Consider the following 21,098-nt stretch of genomic DNA (forward strand, 5'->3'; position numbering starts at 1 on the left):
AGGCTTGTTGTGTGATTGTGCGACTGATCCAAGTTACTGCAGCAAAAGCAGGCTGGAGGTTTTTGCTGCTGTACAAGCAGTGGTCAGAACCACTACAAATGTAAAACAAAAGAAAAATCTAAAAACTGAAATGTTAACTTAACTCCATAAACAGCTGCTATTTTTGAAGAAAGAAAAGAAGAAGAAGAAAAAACACAATTAACTGAAATAGTCCATCTAAAATTTCTTTTTACAGTTATTGTATTGACACAAAGACAACATGCAGTATTTTTTCAGTAGTTTTTTTTATTACATTTGATGTACTGAATTGTATTGTTGTCTGTGTTTTTATAAATAATATGCAGTTTTTCATAATTATGTATATATATATATATATAACATGAATTTCTCAATGGCAATTATTATGACAAATATAATTTAAATTTACACAACATTTAGATAAATTAAAAAATCCCCCATCATTTAGGGTTTTTTTTTTTTTAAGAACATTTTTTTCTGTGTGGTTGGATACGTGATTACATCTTTGTGGGAAAGTTTTACAAATTATATATTTACAATTTCCTGTGTTCCTTACTTTTCTTTTTGTTTTTAAAATGATGTTGTAATTTTTATAATTTTCTGCTCATCACCTCAGGTTTAACAGATGATTGTCTTCATTTCTGTGCTGTGTTTCATATTGATGTAGAATTGATCCCCGGTGATCCTCCTGACTTCCATAAGAACAGCTGTCCGTCTGTGCTGCTCCATCCTGAAACCAGTCTGGGATCTGTGGTGATTTGATCACTTTCTGCTTCCAGGACCGTTTGATGGACGGGGTGTCACCCTGCTGGAGGTGTGTGGGAGCTGGCCCGAGAGCTTCAGTGTTCCCCGACACATTATCGGGTCAGCAGACGCCAGTGACGAAGGCCTGCGCGAGAGACTGGCGGACGCCATGTCTGAGTCTCCTTCTCGGGACATCGTTGGCTCTGCTACAGGTCAGTGGAGATGGAATAACACGTCATGACCTGCAGCACACACTCATGGCTGCTCACCATGTCTGCATTTCAGGTCAAACAGAATATTTTGAAAAATGTATGGGATGTTCTATTAATCCTTGTGCTATCTATGGATCCAGATGACCCAAGCCTTACATTGACATGTTATCTGTCCCATGACAAATGTGGATGAAGGTGGAGGGGGTTTTGTGTTTGCCATGCACACCAGTGACAATCAAAAATCATTGAAAAAGAAAAAGCGAAGGGTTGGGCACCAAAGTTTGGTTCCAAGTAGGAGCCGATATGATTAATGCGATGCTACTGTAACCGAAAGAAGCTGCTGCAAACGGTTCCTCATTCCGGTGCTAAGTTTCAGTGAAGGTCTATTTATCTTAGGACATGTCAATCTCTTTACTCTTCTCAGTACATTGAGTTTCTAGCCAATCCTTCTGCCTTTCCTGTGATAACAGGCGGGCTCATATAAGACCGCTGATGGTGCGAGCACGAGCATGCAGGGTGCTCGAATGTCTGGATTCACAGCAGACCACAGACGTTTGACAGGTTGCTGGGTCGCATCAGCCAATCAGGAACTCACCTTTGGGCACGTGACGTTTTCAGTGACCCGATTCGTGCGTAAAATGCTATACGCAGCGCAGCGGTTCTCTGTCTGCAGTCTCCCAGACTTCAGCAGAGCTCGCTTCACACGCCGGGAGAGAGACAGCCACTGACGGGGAGAGGGAAACGGGGCAGCCTGCTCAGCTCTCCTCAACTGTGATATTTTACTTATACTTATACTTATTTACTTATTTTATATACTTATTTTACTTACAATAACAATAATAATAAAAAAGGTCCCCTATTTGTCCGCCTGGCGGGTTAATGGGAAACAGCCTTCAAACTCAGTCACAAAGACACAGAAACAGCGGAAGTGACTGTCATGCAGACACACCCCCCGAGTGAGATTAAAACCCCGTAATCCCTCAGACAAGCTCGGGATCACACGTTGGTCAGGCGGCGAGCAGCAAAATTCGTAGAAAGAGTGGCAGACCGCCGGTTTGCGAAAAAAGGAGACGGGGAGTGCCAGTTTGCAGTGAAAGAGGGGCGGACCGCCGCTTTGCGCGAAAGCGGTTGTGGCGCTCTGATTTAAAGGGAACAGCCATCACATCAAAAAATGATGACCCCCAAACGTCAATTTTTGACCCGGAGGTCTTAATCATACGTCAGTATGTGACATGGGAATGGAAATGATTATTTGGGAAGATGTGGGCATTATTTTTTATTACTGAAGTACCAAAATTGTCACAGATCAGGAACCAAAACTGAAACCAAAGAACCGCTTTGGCTCCGCAACCGAACAAAACCCAATCAGTGCCCAACCCTAGCGCAGCGTCTGGTGGGGTCTGGCCGAACCCACTCCCAACGTCACCATACCTAGGATAGCACAAGGGTAATGCAGGTTCTTCGACATACTAAATATTTGTTTTTTCAAAGTTTTTTAGAATGCCATCCACTTTCCAGTGATTCTGATGTCTTATTCCAAAGCTCATTGTTCTGCCCTTTGGCAGCACATGGAGCGTCTGGGTATCCAGACTGGACTGATGTTTGGCTGTTTATGTTTGAGGTTTTGACATATCTGCACATGGCGTGCTTACCATCCACATGTGTGTTTGTGCGTGCGCACAGCCATCCTGCCGTTGGCCCTGACTGTCCAAATGGTTAACTCATTTAGGAAGCGGCGCTGAACCCCCACCATCCTCTTCTTGAACAAGAGCGCCTTTGATTTAGGCCTATGTGTGCTCTATTGCAGGGGGGGTCCCATAGATGCAGCCACGGGGATGGGGTGTGGCGTTGTTTGGGGGGGCTAGCAAGGCACTAATCCATTTAACATCGACTATTAACCCCCTCCACCAGTCATCTCCAGCCATATTCTGCCAAAAGTCGCTCCTCCCCAAACGCCCGCACGTCTTTTTCTGTGTTCAGCCTTAACCTTGTTTGGAGCCCCTCTCCCTCGTCTTCTCATCACTCTTTCTTCCTGACCTCCTTCGTCTCCCTCTCTGTTTTCCTTCATTAGATTAGATGTTGGAGTCTTCTGGTCACTACAAGTCAGTCCCCCCCTCTTTCATTCCCTATCCTTGACTGCGTCTCTCACATCCCTCCTGCACCCCTCTTTAATGCAACACAAAATTCATTACTGATCACATTACATCAAAATTTACCCACCACACACACACCCACACACACCCCCACAGACGCCAAAACATGCACTCACACTCGTATCCTGCGCCTCGAGCCACAATGAAGACATCATCCTTGGGGAATGTGATGGACTTGTTGGTTCCTCCATCCATTCATACATACACAGAGGCTTCAATCTCCTTTAGCTAATCTAATAGCACAGCACTTTTGCCCTGGAACATATAGAAAATGTTCCTGTGTCTGTTGTTGGGAGGAGCCAGCCATGCGAGCAGTAGAGGTGTCTTAGAAAAACAAAAGGGGAAGTTTTCTAGAGTCATGTGATGATGGACACAGTTTGATCAATTACAGGTCAATCATGGAAATAGTTTGAAGTAATTCTGAGTCTGAATGAGTGTTTTAAAGATTGGTTTGTTGTTTTTTTTAAAGGACCAGATTCACTCCAGTTTCTGAAGAATGTGTGAAAGGTTCTCAAAATGAGAGGATCAAATCATCATGACCGCTAAAACTGTTGTTTTTCCTGCTAAAAAAGGGTCTCCTGCTGCAGCTTCAAGCAAAATACTTTTTTTGTTGTATTTTAATATGTTGGGCTTTTTATCCCAAATTGTGTTCATTGCTGAGCAGACCATGAAGTTCAGGTTTGTGGATTGCAGTTCACAGAAATTATTCTCCACAGAAATCAATTACAGCTCAAATCAAAGTGTAAATGTGTTAACATCTCTGGTATTTTATCCCAAAGTCTGCAGATAACATCATCATTTTTTTTTTTTTTTTAATGGATTTCCTGTTTGAATGAAGTTGGTCAGCATGTTATGAATGATCCACACAACACACAGCTGTTTGGAGGGAACCTTTTCCACACTTATTTTACACGTGTTCTTATCTCTACATCCACGTGTAAATGCACGTGTAGTCTTTTGAAGTGTCCATTTTCTCCGGGTCTGGCTTTTTAAAGGCCTGTTATGAACGTGTGTGTCCTCCAGTAGATGGGCAGAGGCAGATGGCGCCTTGCTCAGAGACGCCATTTGACTGAAGCTTTGCCCCCTCCCTTCAACCCCCAGGTTAGAGGCTGCTAGAACGGCTAGCATGTGTCCCTGAGTCTGCTTGTAAGCGCTCTCTTTCTTCATCCACTCACACAGAGAAGTGTTGACTGAATTTTCCCCAAACTTTACTAGCTTTCACATTCTCCAGTTTCAGCTCAGTCCGTGTCATTGTTTACGCAATCTTACAGATATTTATCACAGCTTTGTATTAAAAAAAGCCTCTGCTGAATGACAATCAGCTAAATAAAATAGACGTGTTGGTTTTTCCTCTGTGTGTTTCCTTGGTCACGCTAAGAGGATCTCAGAATTGGTATGCTTGCCGATTAAACAAATCACTGTCTCCCTGACAGACTTCTACAACACGCAGACACACACACACAGTCAGTCACACGTGTATGCATGCACTCTTCTGCAGATTCACAGCGAATACAAAGCCTCCAGTCAGAGCATGGGGCTCTCACGCTAAGGCCGAGACCCAGTGTCGCCAGCTACAAGGGCAGGTGACACTCACACAGAGAGATGGACGGATGGACAGAGGGAGAGAGGGAACAGAACGGGGGGGTCACTGATGACTAAAACACTGGAGCTCAAATTAGATTTAGTTCCATTGATATAATGTTGCTAACTAGATTTGGCTTATTGGTGCCTGCCCAACATAAATTCCATTGAAGCCATATGGAGAGTGGATGCTGGTATATCACAGCTGAGACTGCTCTCTACAATGGCACCTTTTTGTCACTTTGCACACATTACATGCACCAAAAACCTCTTCATTTCTGCTATGAGCATTCAATTGGTTCTTTGAGCGGCCAGTTGGACAGCAGCAGTTTTTACGGAATCCTGTTTACAGCTGAAAATCCCTTAAGCATGACTGAGACACGATGCTGTAATACAGATTAGCCATTTAAAACAGTTATAATGTCAACTAAAACTCATGGCTCTCCATTTCACCCTCTCACAAAAATCACACATACAGCTTGATGAAGTTTCCTTTTTGATTACATTTTTCTCTGATTGCATGTTCTGTGTTTGGACCATTGCTGACTGATGGCTGTTTTTAAGTCAGGACCAGCACTTTTGGTCAGAGCCTGTCGTCAGCTGAATTTTCAAAATGGGTTTGAACATTTTTGTAGTTCCACACCACAGGAGTCACAAAACGTTAGACTTTATCCCCCGATGCAGAGACGTGTACGCTGTTCCTCTGCTGAGTCATCTCTTTTCAACCACCTTTAGCATATCAGGACTGTAATTTCTGAGATAAAGGTACAAGAAACAGAATGAAAGGGTTTTTGGGAGTATCTTTTACAGGTAGCATTTTCAGATTCTCTGAATGTGTTTTGATCCATTGATCTAAATACTTTCTTTCACAATCGGTATCAGACAATGGGTTTTAGTGAGTTCAAATATCATTAATATATAGCTTCATAAAAGGAAGTGCCGAAACTCAGATATTTAATCTATCCTTTACAGACAGACTTTAACCCTTTACCACCTGAGGCGTCGCCTTTTACGGTTAAACACAAAATCTTTAGCATACTTTTCTCCGGGCACTCCTGCTTCCTGCACATTCTTATGCTGATTAGCGAAATGCAAAAGTGAAATGATTTCATATTCTGTGAGTGTGAGTGTGTTCGTCTCTGTGTGGCGTTGCATAGAACTGGCAAACTGTCCATGGTGTACCCCTGTCCCCTCTGGGTGGACTCCAGTCTGGGACCCTGGACATGGATAAGGGACTATAGAAAATGGATGAGTACATGGATTATCTGAGGATTCAAATCATCAAAATCAAAAAAATATATATCTATACTTAAAAAGTATCTCTGTGTCATGTACCCTTTTTTAAACTTTTTGATGGCATTTCACTTAAATCAGAAACACCTATCAAAAGTAGGGATGTCCCCATCTGATCACGTGGTTGATGACTCATTTGAAATCGGATGTTGTCTCCTGATCAGTATCAGACATTTAATTTATTCTTATTATGATCTGCATTTTATATTTCAGACTTATTACTCTGGATGATTACTAAATAGACCTTTTTCATGTAACATCACACAAAACAGCGAGTGTGCAGAGTGACCTCTAGTTATGCATTATGTCTATGGTTTAGAACAGCAAAGCTGACAGCTGAACACTGTTTAAAGCTATTTTACGTAAATAATGAAAGCTAACATAATCAATTGTAACTGAAATGTGTACATTATTTATTGTCTAAATATCCCACCTATGGTTTCCCTCTTAGATCAAACATCAGTATTCCTCCTGCAGGACGCTCCACAGCTGCTTCCCCAAAATCCTCTGGATGATATTAAACCAGTCGTGGATTATTTCTCTCTACAACCCGGTCATAGTTAGATGAAGGTTACAGGAACTTCACTCAATGCTGCTGGTTTGATCATGAAGGTCATTAACATGTTCCTCTAATTGATGCTAATGCTAACGCTAGCTTTCTACGACGGGGATGAGACGTAGATCTGCAGAAGATCTTTTATGTCCAGTTGAAGTTGATTACATTTCTGTGTTCACAGAATCACTAAAAACAGAGATAAAGTCAGACAATTTCAACGTGTCTGACAAGAAAGAAAAACTAATAACTGTTGCAAAATAGAGCCCGTTAGAATAATGTCAGCGTCAATATTTTCAATAGAACCTCAAATATTGTAAGATGTTTGTATGAGTCCCCCGATGGTGGACCGCTGAAACCCCCCCCCAGCGTTGATAAAATACTGTTAATGAAATAAATCTGTTTGTTAAATTAGTTACAAAAGTATCTGATCAGGACTCTGTGTCGGCAGATACTCAAATCAAAATGCTCAGAATCGAATCAGCCCACAAAAACCTGATCAGGACATCACTAATAAAAAGTGTCTCTAGTCAAACTCAAAGGGAACAGAGTCTTTTTGTCCTGCAGTCATTTCTCTGTTAGCCTGCAAACGTTTTATAGAGATGCAAATGTAAGGGAGGATGTGGGCAAAGGTGAACCGCTGACTATCCCGTAGCGGATGCTGATGTGCAGCCACTGGCATTATCAGAACACAACGGAAACACAGATCATTTGTTTGAGGAAGAGCTCTGTACCTTTCACTTTTTTTTCCAAAGTTAAAAAGTTGTGAAACACCTATTTCTGGACTTGTGAACTGTCCCAATCATTTTAGAGAGAACTATAATTTGTCATTATTGATCATTTTAATTGTAACCACTATTTTGTCTCTTATTTTTGATCACTGCCAGTCTTTCTTTTCATTAAATAATTTATGTTCTCATATTTAAATAGATTCTTATTCTTTAACTGGGAGGCACAGTGGCTCTGAAAATGTAGGGGTTCATTCTGTGTCTCACTGCTTATTCTGTTGTCAACTGTCAGGAGTCAGAGTTCTGTCTCCCCCTCTGGTCACCGGCGGGAGCAGTCTCCAGAGTACTTACTGCACACTTAAGGACACTTAAGGACACTTAAGCAGAGCTCAGAGTGAAGTATTGTTTGTACCACCCTGCCTGCATTACTGAGCATTTCTTTCTGGACCTGATCAGCTGTTTCTGACCCTTCTTCATCTCTGATCACCTGCTGCCTGCCCTGACCCTCACCTGGACTCTAACAACTCTACTGTTTTCTTTGGTGATTCCATGTTCGTGATTGACCTCTGCCTGTCTGACTCTGATCAAGCTTAGTTCCACGTGGCTGCTGCACGTGGAACCAGCTGTCTGCCCGTTTGTGACAATTAACCATGAAGAGATTGTTATATTTATTTTGATGCCTTTTTGTCTGTAAAAAAATCATTGCACCATAAAAATGTGATCATGATTTACATCCAACACAGAACTTGCAAAACTTTAGTGTGATTGTGTTTAAAGCCTAAAATGATTCACATTTCACAAGTCATGCTGAAGGGGAGCAACTGATGAAGGCTTTCTGTTGTTTTTATTAGGTCACTTACATGTAGAATGCATGTTAAGCTTTGTTCGGGGCATATTTGCTGTTGCTGGGGACCACTCAGTAAATACAAATAGAAACGCAGCAATATTAGCGTCTGCACAGAGCTCAGCTCGTTCTGTCTGATTGAAGCACAAATATATGGGGAAGCGTTTGTATGTGTTTGTAGTTCCCAGTCTCTGCATGTGTGTGTGGGTGTACAGGTATTTTTGTCTCTACATGTGTGTGAACCTTCTGAACACATAGGAATGAAGTACGCAGTCTTTACATGTGAGTGTGTATACAAGTGTTTGCAATTATTGTCGTTAGCATTGTGTTGATGGATGTGTTTCCATCAGCCCCTCAGACGGAAAACCAGAAACGTGTGTTGGTTTTCCCTCACAGCCGTGCCCAGGTGACTGCTCTGCACTTCCTCTTGAAACGTTCTGGTGTAGGTCCAGGCGGTCAGCACGTCTTAATGGGCTGAGTGAGTGTAGGCTTTGGGAGAGTTCCTGCATGTCTGATCTTATCACTTCAGAGAAAACATTAGCTCTGCAGCCATATGCAGCTGTGTAGGTAGCCATTATACAGGTCCGAATCCTGTTCATCTGCTTATGTTTAGTGGCTTCAGAATACATGGATTTGTTGCTGTGTGTCTAACACTGGAATGAGAACTCTCTTTAAGAAACAACTTACTATTGATTATCTCTCTCACTCCATTTACTAATCAATATTACACTAGACAGCTTTTCACCTCAATAGCAGGCTTTCTTCTATTTGGACCAAGTGTTCCTTTTCTATTTGATGAATATGCTTTGCATATTCCAATAACCTATCAAATGGAATGTTTTATTGTTTTAAAGCCACTGGCAGCTGCTAAGAGCCTGTAATCTAACATGTACATCTAACTGATGTTGGGTTCCTGACAGGAAAAATGCAAGACATTACTCATTACTCCTACTCATTTTTAAATGATCTGAATTGCTTTATTTATTAGTTCCTTTGGCAGTAATTTGTTCATGTTCTTGTTTTTTTTGTACCGGTGAAGGCCTTGTTTCAAACCCTGGACTTCTGTCTGGGTGCCTTTGTGTGTGAATGAAAGCGGCCAGTGTTTCTACATTTAAGAGATTTTAGCATCGTAGAAAATTACTGCAAAGATCCAAAATTCATCATAAACTTCTGCAACTTTAGCTGACTTTAAGGGTTTTAGAGTGCTGATAGTGGGTGCAATCCACCCACATTGGTTACCAGTGCACCTTGTGATGTAAAGTTTTTATTTAACGTATGTGGCTGATGTGTTTGAAGAAGATTCCTTTACTATGTTTCAGTGGACAGATTCTAGACCTTGCAAACTGTAAGGACTTAGTCTGCACGGCCTCAGATCATGTATCGATGATCATTGATACCTGTTTAGGTACTGACATTTTCTGATGAGACTAGTGTTTTCCTGTTTTTAAAGTTAGGGAGCAGATATTTAACACCTCCTGGCTTAAGCAGAATTAACCCTTGTGCTATCCAAGGTATGTTTACATTAAAAGTAGGGTCATCTGGACCCCACAAGACAGCGCGCTGAACTTATTTTTCAATTATTTTTTATCTTCACTGGTGTCCATGACAGATATAAAATCCTTTCCACCTTTGTCATGGGAGGGATCACACATCGATGTAAGGGTGGGGTCATCTGGACCCCACAAAGGTGGATTCACACTGAACGTGATTTGCGTGGCGGATGTGGCCAGTTTCAATGTTAAGTCAATGGTACAGACGCGCTCTGAGGTGAATTGAAGCCCCGCGGCACGATTTGATAGATGAGGTGCGATACCTGAAGATACCTGAAGTTTGACAGGTCGCTGCATTGCATCTGCCAATCAGGAACTCAGCTTTGAGCACGTGACGGTTTCAGTGACTCGATCAGCGGGTAAAATACTAATCCAATAAGAGCGTTTTGTCCTGTCGCACCGCGGCGGTTGTCTGGCTGCAGCAAGCTTCCCAGACTTCAGTGGAGGTTGTTCAATACACCGGGAGAGGGACAGCCTGCTTGGGTCTCCTGAACTGTGATATTTTACTTATTTTCCTCAACACAATAATAACAAAAAATACCTTATTTTACCCATCTTGGGTTAATGCGGGACAGCCATAAACCCAGTCACAAAGACCCCGGCTGTCATCCAGACCCCCCCCCCCCGAGTGACATAAAAGCCTCAGTACTGAGAAAATCTTTGAAGGATTTCATTTTTTGGTAGATTTTTGTAGAACTCCTCACAATAAATAAATCTGATCTATGTGTCTTCCATTCATGGGAAGTGTGGGGGTTCTCGTGCGCCAGCTGTGTCGGCGCCCATTCAGGCAGCTGTTTCAGGAGGCGGGGGGTCTGCAAAAGGTGAGTAGAGCAGAATTTTGAACTTCCACGCGCATTTGCACTGACTTTTCATTTGGGGGTAGCTGCTGGAATGTGCGGCGACACAGCCGGTGTGTAAGCACCTTCACATTCACAGACACCCACACGCAGCGCGGTGTCTAGCTCAGGAACATTTTTGACAGGCCGGGAGCAGCGAATTCGCTGCGCAGCAAATGAGGGTCGGGCTACTGGTTTGTGGCTCTGAGGTTGGGGAGCTCTGATTTAATGGGAACATCACGTAAGAAATAACAACACTCATAACGTACGTTTTTGACATGGTCTGAACCATGTGTCAATATGTGATTTGGGAATGATAATGTGTTGATTTGGGAAGATGTACGCATTATTTTTTATTACTTAAAGTCCCCATGACATTTTTTTTCATTTAAAAGAAAATATTCTCAGTAGTGTTTTAATTATGATTATGAAGTTTTAAACCAAAATCCCACAATCTAAATGTCTTAAAAGCTATTTTTCATGTTGATCTGAAGCCTCAGTGTGAAAACTATTCTCTGGGGGGGCGTGGCTTTTGGAGCTGAGCGGCACGGATCTGTCCCGGACCCCCCCTGTCTGACTATGGTGGCTCTGTGTCTCACTAGCATAAATCATCACTGCAGCTCCACAAAAATGTCTAGCAGTTTCGTTTCGAGCTGGATGTCAGCTCGGACGAGGAAGTTGAGACTGAAGTTTCATCAATCCTTTCCAACCGCCGTTCACATTTCCGTGGTCACATCAAGAAGCTCCGTGGAGTCTGGTGGAGATTTTCCAGCGTTCTCAGTCCTGCTACCGTAAGTATTGGATGAAACTCACACCAAAAATCCAGTGATGCTGATTTGACCACAGAAATGTGAACGGCGGCTCATTTGACTGCAGTCAATGTGAAGATACCATCTTCTCTTCTCCAGAACCTGAACTAGACACTAGGAACAGATGAGGGTTTAGTGCATGTGCAGCAGAGCTGTTGATGGAAAGAAGATCATTCATTCAAACAGAGTCTGTCCAAGACAGTTTGATTGACAGAAGATCTCCTAATATTCTTTCCCCCCTCGGGTAAACGCGAGACAGTCAGCCTTCAAGCTCAACTACAGAGACACAGAAACACAGAAGAAGCGGCTTTCATACAGACACAGACGAAAAAATCTTTCAATAATATTTAATAATATTTCTGTTAATAATCTTTTAATATACATCCTAAACCCAAACACGGAGACATGATTACTCATGTTTTTCCAGAACTCTTCACAATAAATAAACCTTATTCTTCTGCATCATATGTGTCTTCGATTCATTCAAGTCAGATATCCACAGACAGAGCTGGTAGCTCCTCCCACATGCGGCTGTGGCGTCAGGACACATTTTTTGACAAGCAGCGAGCAGCGAATTTGTGGAGTGGCGAAAGACGGGCGGGGAACGCAAGTTTGTTGCGCAAATTGCAATTAGTGTGAATGCACCCTAAGAGAGCACGAGGGGTAAATGTGTCCCTGTTGTTATAGCAGGGCACATTTTTATTGTTTTGATGTTACATTTGAATTGGAATGTAACCTGATATTATTTTAGTAAACACATAGGCCAGCATGTACCACATCCTGATTAAAGCTTTGGTGACAGAACTTGTTTGGCCTGTTAGCTGTCAGACCAGTCACTAATATCCCTCTTCATATTCAAAACCATCACATGTGAATATTGTCCACCATAAAAAATGATTTTTTTTATTATTTTTATTGTTATGCTTAAAGTCATTTAGCTATTCCCTTGATTTTTTTTCTTGAAGTTATTTTAATTTGCATTGATAACTTTTTATTTTGGGGTCTTTTTGACTGCGAAAAGATGCTGTGGTCATCAACAACTAAAAATTGGTTTAAAGAAGAAGATATTTGGACAAAGAGAGAAATTAGACGAGCAGGTCAAAGCAAAACAATCATCCAAACAAAATCCAGAATTTCTAATGACAAGCAACCAAGGACCTTCATAGGGCCTGAAAAAAGCACAAACCATGACAGTACATGTGTCTTTTTTGAAGGTTCCATCAGCATGACATTTTCATCATTTCAAAAACCTAATCAACTTTTTTCATTATTTTCTTAAACTAGGTGAGCTGCAGGATGAGGACTATGTTTTTTTTTTTACTATTATGTAAAAATGAATGTCCCCTTCTATATATTATGTAAATCATTCCATAGAAAACCCCATTAATTGGTCTATTAAAGAAAAGTGGAAAGTAGACGGCACGCCTGTTCAGACAGCTGTGTGGTTTAATGGTCACACAACATATCCTGTATTTGAATTGGCCACTTTGGCTTTTCACACAAAGCCATGCAATTATCCTGCCGACTGACTGGTTTCTCTGCTATTCCGTCTTGTTTTAGTTTGCTGATATCCATCATAAGAGTAACAACATGCGGGATGTGTGTGCGGCGGGGTTGCGGTGCTCTGACTGGATTGGAGGTCCATGTTTTCCAATCTATCATGTCAAAGCTCTGCTGGCTTCATTTCTGAGCATACACTCCAAATTGCACCGTAGCACACAAGAAGAGCAGCATGCACCCAAGAACTGAACATTAAATGGAACATATGCTGTGGCGGAAATGTTCTATAGTGGGTCCAGTTTATTGTCAGAACTATAAAAAGCTTTTAATAAATGATGCATAAAGTACCTACAATAAATGTGTCTTAACTGTTGCGGTCACCACACTAAGCCTTTCTTTGATAGTTTAAACATTAAGTTTTAGTGGAATGATTAATATTTGTAAATGGAGTTTAATTTTTTTAATATGATCAACAGTAAACAACTGATTTTTTAAGCGAAATGCCTTTGATTCATTTGAAAATATCAGAAAGCCTCTTAAGTGACTGAGACCAGCAGAAAACCTTTGATTCATTTTCCATCAGTGTTGCTCATGTTGTTATATAAAGAAAATGTTCCTCTCACTAAGATTTAAGTACTGCGCCGACTCGTTTGATCAAAGATGCATGCATGCGTCTGACACAATGTCTCTACTCGGGGCTTTATTATCTTACAGAAGTCGTTGGCACTTCTCATTTTTCAGGTTCTTTTCCCAGAATCCAGAACTTGTGTAAGCCTTTTTAAAAGTGTTCTCAAGCTTTACTTTGAAAAGAAACCTGAGGAGTTCCTGTATTAATGAGTATTTGACTGCTTCTTATTCTTCACCTTTGGCACATCCGATCAGGGCTCGCCACAACCCTGTATTCTAACTGGGCTAGGGATCAGAGCAGGGAGACCCAGACTCGGGCCCCCTTATGCCTTCATCGGCAGGCAGCAGAAGGGTCTTCTTGCCAGACCCACTACGGATTCAGCTCATTACAAAGCCAGGTTTCCTGCACGCCTGTCCTATACGCAGCCAGCTGAGCCAAACTGATAAGTTTTCCATTTCATGGTGGCACTACTCTGGTCTTTGAGAAAGCAGCCGCTTTATCCTTACACTTTTATGTTCTAGTTAGCTGAATGAACAATCACAAAAATGAATTCCACACAAGGCAAAAGCAGCTGACTAAAAACAAGTAATCAGGAAAACTTGTTTACTGGAGTATATTTCAACGTTTTTAAGAAAGTCGTTTTGAAGTGGCAAACATGAGATGAAGGAGGACTTCAAGCTTTTTCTTTGGATTTTGAGGTTCTTTTAGAACTGATGGGATTAGAAACCAGAATATTACTTTGTTATTACAACTCTAGTCTGAATGAACTAAACAAACTTGACTTAAACCTGTCAGTTTTTGTTTTTTTGTTTTTTTGACAAAACTGTTCAGACATGCTCATAGTAATACCTGCAGTTTGTTTTTTTCCACATGTAAAAAAAATGCAGTCTGGACAAGCATGTCAGTGTAGAAAACCATTTCTATCAAACTTTTTTGGATAAGAAAAGAGCATTAATTGAAATATTATTCTAGAGGATACAAATAAAAGAAAATCCTCTGTTTTGCAATTCTGCTCTTTAATTTAGGCTGACAAGAAGACCGTTTTCATCCTCCAATTAATCTGATTGTCATCTTTTTCTCTTAGAAACTTTCCTTTTTTCTTGATGAGACTTGTTTAAATTATCATTACTAATAAAAAATTTGGGGGTTCAAATTTCAGCTTTTTTCTCTCAAGAAAACTATCTACATACAGTTTCCATCCTTCGATTCAGCTGAAGATTTAAGGAACAAACAGGCATGAAAACTGAAAACCCTGCGCACATATGTTAGAACATTATTTAAAGATTTTCAGTTTTTACAGACATTGAGCATATAAAAACGGGATTTGTACCAACACAAGGAACAAATTTCACAGTCGTGCCAACCAGTGGCATCCCTGATTAGAATTAAACCTGAAATATGCTAAAAATAACAAACACAAATAATTAAACATTAAATTAAGTCTCATAACAGAGAAACACTAGAAAAAAATAAATATAAAAGAAATAAAATATTACACAGTATCCTTTCCATAGAGATACACATTGGTAAACATACATTAACACCTGCACATAAAGGCCCGGTCCCACTGGCTTTCACGGCCATATCACAGCTGGAGCACGGAAGAAATGTCATCCCCATGGTTCAGACGCTGTTAGTAGTGTACTGGCAGTGCAACGGCAGAGATGTGGCAGCGGAATCGACGTGCACACACGCGGTACAAAATTTGGCCGGCGTTACACCCGTAAAGAATTTTTGAACTGCACAAAAATTGAAACCCCGTGTGACTGCGTGTGGTACCAGCGGTACCGCCGTGCAATGGCCATGGAATAGCAGTGCAACAGCAGTTTCAGTGTGAGATCGGCCCTTGGAGTGAACGCCAGCACACGCACTTGGACGCTGAAATTCCAAGTTTGTGCACGACTGTAGCATGGCCGTTTACCCGGCCAGTCTGCGTTTGTACCACTGCTTACAGCGTCTGTTTAGCGGCTGAGTGTGGGAAGACGCACTTACGTGATTAAGCAGTGCTGTGGCAGTGGAGTGACAGGGGAATGGACTCCAGTGTCTGTATCACTGCTATTCCACAAACATGCATAAAGTTAGCACGTCTAAGTGCGTATGGCAGATTTTCCAAAGTTTTTACCTGTGATATGGCCGTCAAATCCTGTGGGACCGGGCCTTAACTGATACACAGCCCTGCAGCATTCAAAGTCACAATAACATTCATTATAAGTAATCATCTGCAATTATACCTTCTCATTCTTGTAAAAGGCAAACCCTCAACAAACATGATAAAGGGCTTCCACGTTTTATATGAGTTCTATATGGACCCCTGTAAACTGCAAGTACTTCATTTTCAGACATAACTTCTCTCACCCAATGAATTAATGAAGGAAGTCGAGCTCCTTCATTTCAACACCTTTAACATATTATTTTTATCTCATTAACTGATGTGAAAGAGCCCATTATAGTCATTTAATTATATAAAAAATGATGGAATGAAAGACTGTAGATGACTGGGAAATATTGATCTAAGTGAGCAAGTTTCTGACTGATGTTTGAATCACTGTGGCTGTGAAGTACAGTAGAAGTCAGAGCAGTCCTCACACTCTGGATGACAATATGAGAAGGTAAAACCAAACTGGCGAGTTCTTTCAAAGTCTTCCTGTGTCCTAAAGCGGTTAGATGTAGATTTTGTGCATCAGATGTATGGAGTCATGGCTTGCCCTCCCAAACACAGCATAGCTCTGGACATGGCTCAAACTCTGTACCTGTTGCAGTTTCACTAGTCTTGGACTGAAGGAAAATGGTTAAAAATAGCAGTTCCACAAAGAAAAGAATCATCACTGAAAGCTTCAGAATTTTTCTTCGAGCTAAATGAATATAATCGTTTGGGTTTTTGAACATGGCAGTGTGATTTATCATTAGCTCCAAGTCATTTTGAGCTAGAGAGCTGCCTGAATAAATAATGAATCACACATGGACCCTTTAGAGCCCTTTCAACATTTGACATTCCAGTTTCTGTTCATGTGGCCAGTTTGTAGCTGCCAACCTTCACTTGGTGCACAACTCAATGTTTCAAACAATTAGGAGTAAAGTCAGCCTAATAAAAATGTTCAAATATGTATACAGAAGACAAAATGTGAACTTGTGCTTTGCTGGTGCAGTGTAACCCCATCCTAACCTTTTCATCTGAAGGTCTTAACCCCGAAGTTATGTCCTGCCGGATTAGAACTCGTCTTTGGTTCAGATAAAGATTCCTGATCTCCACAAATTGGTGTTTATTCTGGGAAATGTATCAATAATGCAACAAAACAAGTGGACACACACACACACCCACACAACTTGGCTCATTCAGATGTTAGTTAATCATTTTGCAGGAAACCCAGGGGGCCATGTTGTCCCTTTGCTCAAAACAAAGAGAGAGAGAGAAAAAAATCCAAAGAGGGAGGACATTAATGGAGTCTACATAAAAGCAGCCCAGCCCAGTTGTGAAAGACTGAAGGAACAAAGGGAGGAAGAGAGAGGAGAGAAAAAGATGTCAGGGGCCAAAGGAAGGAGCAGAAAGGGGAACGTGGCCTGACGGAGGCTGATGAGGAGTGTGAAAGCAGAGTGTGGTCATTAGAGCTGCCCGTCAGCTCCTCCATCACCTTTCCTCCAAAGCTCCCCTCTTCTCCAAACTCCCTCTCTCTTTGCACATTACCAGGCCAGACTTTGAGCCTAATGTGCAGCGACACTGTGAGACTATGAAGAATAATTCTGGTATTCAGAGCTGCCACCACCCTCCCTCTTTTTCTTCATCCTCCTCATCCTCCCTCTCAACTCCACTGACAAGTCAGGCCTGGATATCATTGTATCATTTATCCCAGCCTCGCTTCTGCCACTCTGCCTGGTTTGCCCAGAGGGAAGTGTGAAAAGTGTGTGTGTGAATGCAGTTGTCTATATATGCTTGTGAGTGTCACTCTGCACTTGCATCGATGGTGTGTGTGAGGCTCAAGCTGACGGCAAATGGGCTTTTGTGGCCTTCTTTTGGAGACTGCACTTAACAGTTCGCTCAAGGGAGACACACAAGGCTGCAAGGCTTCACAGAAACCCAAGAGCACAGTGAGGGAGAGAATTAGGACGAGGAGGAGGAAGACTGCCACAAAAAGCCATTTTTAAAGCCCTGTTCCTGGCTCTGTTTTGGCTCGTTCAGACAACAAAGAGACACACTTTGTGCTGCTGAGCATCAGAAATGGACTTGTGGCTCAAAGCGATCTCCTTCTCCTCTGTTTCATTGTGGTGCGCAGCAGCAAATTGCTTCTTGTCACTGTTTTTTCGTTGTTCAGATGACCTTGCTGTGATCTGAGTCACAACTTGAACTACATCTAAGACATTTTCTAGTGTCACACTTAGGTCATCTGTGACAGAAAGACATAAAGTGAACACAAAGAAATACCTGCAAAAACAAATAATTTGATTTTAGCTTAGATGTGCTAAATGTGCTCAGAAACTACAATGTTTCTTTAGTACGCTGAGAAAAAGGACCTCCTCGTTATTTGAGGAGACCCTACTGTACACACAGGTGTCATGGTCTGCTTTTATCAATCACTGCTTTCTAGAAAGAACCACATAGACCACATGTCAAAGTCAAGGCCCGGGGGCCGGATCCGGCCCTCCGTGTAGTTCTATCCGGCCCTCCAGATCCTTTTATTTTATTGGTATTAATGACCCGATGTTATCTTGTGCTTATTTCTAACTTGTATAATTTTAGAAAATATATTTGCATGGAGAGTAAAATATTGAAAGTTATTTAAGGTTTAAGTTGATTTATTCTGGAATAATATTCCTGCATTTTTATTATTCATAATTATGTTAAAAAGTTACAGTTTTAAAGTTTTAAAGATTGACATTCTGCAGCTTTTTGGACTATTTTGGTATTTATTAAGGTGTTTTAGGCTAATTTGGAGTGTAGCTAATATTTCAGCGACATGGTAGCTGTTTTGGCTAATTTAGGTTTATTTTAAATGTTTTTTAGGCTGTCAGCGTCAATGTTTTCAGCTATCAACTTCAGTGTTTTTAGTTTTCAATATCAGCATCTTCAGTGGCCAAATTCAGCTTACAGCATTCACACTAGCATTATCACACGTAATGCTATATATATGTGTATTGTTCATAATTATTTTTAAAAAGTTACAGTTTAAAAGTTTTGAAAATGTAGTTTTAGGGTGTTTAATAAATGTTTATTCTGTCGGCCCGCGACCTAAGGTGTGTTTTGGATTTTGGCCCCCTGTGTGATTGATTGGGCGACAGTGGCTCAGGTGGTAGAGCAAGTCAGCCAATGATTGAAGGATCAGTAGCTCGATTCCCGCTCCCCCCAGCCAACCGTTGTTGTGTCCTTGGGCAAGGCACTTAACCCTACTTGCCTCCAGTGTGGCTCCACTTGTGAGTGAATGCGTATGAATGTCCAGGTGATGGTCAGAGGGGGCGTAGGCGCGTTCTGGCACCCACACCTCTGTTAGTTTGCCCCAGGGCAGCTGGATCAGTAGCTTAACATCACCAAACATGAATGAAGAGTTAATGAATAATGGATATATAATGTAAGCGCTTTGAGCGTCTGAAAAAGCGCAGATAAGTCTAATCCATTATTATTATTATTATTATTATTATTATTACACCCTTGAGATAGAGGATGAGCAACAAACCTTCCATTTTTTTTTAAAACAGAAGTTGTTTCAAATATTAACCCCATTTACACCGGAGCTCCAGTGTTTATGTTCTATGATTTACTGTAACTTTTCAACCATTGACACGATAATTCCAGCAGATTCTGAAGGAGAAAAGCAGCTTGTCGAGCCACTTTTCTCCTTCAGAATCTGCTGGAATTATCGTGTCAATGGTTGAAAAGTTACAGTATGTTTAAGATTTTGTGTTTACTGCAAACGGCAACGCCTCAGGTGGTGAAGGGTTAAAGTCTGTCTGTAACAGATAGATTTGATATGTAAATGTTGGGGTGATTGCACCCTGCCGAGCACCAGCCGGCCGAGCAGCACACATTTGGTTTTCACCATCACTGAGCTTAGTGGTCCAAACAGTACTACATCGAGCTGCACTGAACTTGTCGTTAAAAACACTCAAGCCTGTGCCTCTGAGCTCCTTTTCATTTCTGAGAGTGTACACAGTCCTACATTTGTTCTCCAGCGCTCTAACTTTCATGTATGCACATGTCTTACACTTGTTAAACTCTTTCTAAGATGATCTAACTCACAGGTATGTTCATATGCATGTTTCAGAGTGTGTATCAATAAAATATAATGGCATAAATAAGGAAAAGGATGCAAACTGGAGGTGGGGCTGAACCGAGCTGGAATGAGCCAAGCTGGACCAGCCACTGGAACAATATAGGCTAAGGCATCAAAATATACAAACGTCGTACTCTTTAAAATAATCACTTAAGTCCTTTTTTCTGATTTTTCTAAAAACACAAAATCCTGATCCCTTTGTTGAATATATGATAGTGCAAGAGGTCTTTGTGATTGAGGCTACTTACGCTCATGATGTTCAGGAGGATGGTTCTCATTCTTTACTTCTCCTTCCAGCTCTACTTTGTAGGCTACTGGTCCTATGCCTATTTGTTGCGTAAATTGTCAAAGAAGTGATGACACTCAACAGACTTGATGCTCGCAAGTCATCCACAGTTGGGTCTACAGTTTTTTGGGTTTTTTTTACCTAGTCTAATACTAAAGAAGTAAGATCCATTCAATTTCAGGAAATTCTTGCTTGAGCACTTTCATGTGAAAAGGGTCTGGCCAGATTCTTGTCTGGAGTTTATTGGAGTGAAGATATCTGCAACTATTTTACATTCAGTAATACAATGGTCTGCATTTGTCTGTGACCTGCAGCAAGGTATTTCTGGGTTATTAGTACCCCATATTCCCGTGCAAGCTCAGAGTATGCATTTGCCACACATAGAATGGGATTCTGATAGCCGTAACCATCCATCCAGACTCTGATCTCCTTGAGTTCTGGATGGTTTCTGATCCCACCTTCAAAAAGACAGTATCATCAAACTTTTATTTTGCTTCATAACGTGTAACTCTCGTTTTTGCCAAGTGTTATTTGCCCAGATCTTATCAAATACTCTCTGATGATACTCTTTGGAAGGACTTGGCAGTCTCGAGTTTAAACTCCCTGACAGAGCTTGGAGTTGCAGGGATGACCCATAAGCTTTATATCTTTGCTTCCTTTGGTCTTATATGACATTCTTTTCAGACATTTCTGCTCAGATTTATTTCTCTTTCATGCTCTTTGATTACGGTGTTTATGTCTTTTCTTTTGACTTGTTTTGTGCACCTCAACATCCTCATTCTGCTGTTCTAAAGTTTTCACCACCATAGATAGGCTATCTTCATTTTCAGGGACAGAGAACACATCCCAGGTTGGAGTTTAGTTTGGATCTTTAATGTCATGATCATCATCATTCGACATCTTTTCGTCATGGTATAGATGTGTCTGAATTTTCAACACCATCCCTGACGGCCGATGCTGTACCATTATTAACATACTGCGGATGGATGGATGGATGATGGATGATGGATGATGGATGGATGGATGGATGGATGGATGGATGGATGGATGGATGGTTGGGTGGGTGGATGGATGGATGGATGGATGGATGGGTGGGTGGGTGG

The 21,098-nt window shown here is 41.4% G+C and overlaps 1 long non-coding RNA gene across 1 annotated transcript in view; it reads left to right on the forward strand.

Moving 5' to 3' along the window:
• Positions 1-423: 423 nt before the first annotated feature.
• The window catches only part of LOC112136419, a 36,795-nt gene continuing 16,120 nt past the window's right edge, over positions 424-21,098 (forward strand). Inside the window, exon 1 of the long non-coding RNA XR_002917342.2 lies at positions 424-974. This is a non-coding gene — a long non-coding RNA (uncharacterized LOC112136419). The remainder of the gene's footprint in view (positions 975-21,098) is intronic.

Source organism: Oryzias melastigma, linkage group LG13 (assembly GCF_002922805.2).
Source record: "Oryzias melastigma strain HK-1 linkage group LG13, ASM292280v2, whole genome shotgun sequence".
Lineage (NCBI taxonomy): Eukaryota > Metazoa > Chordata > Actinopteri > Beloniformes > Adrianichthyidae > Oryzias > Oryzias melastigma.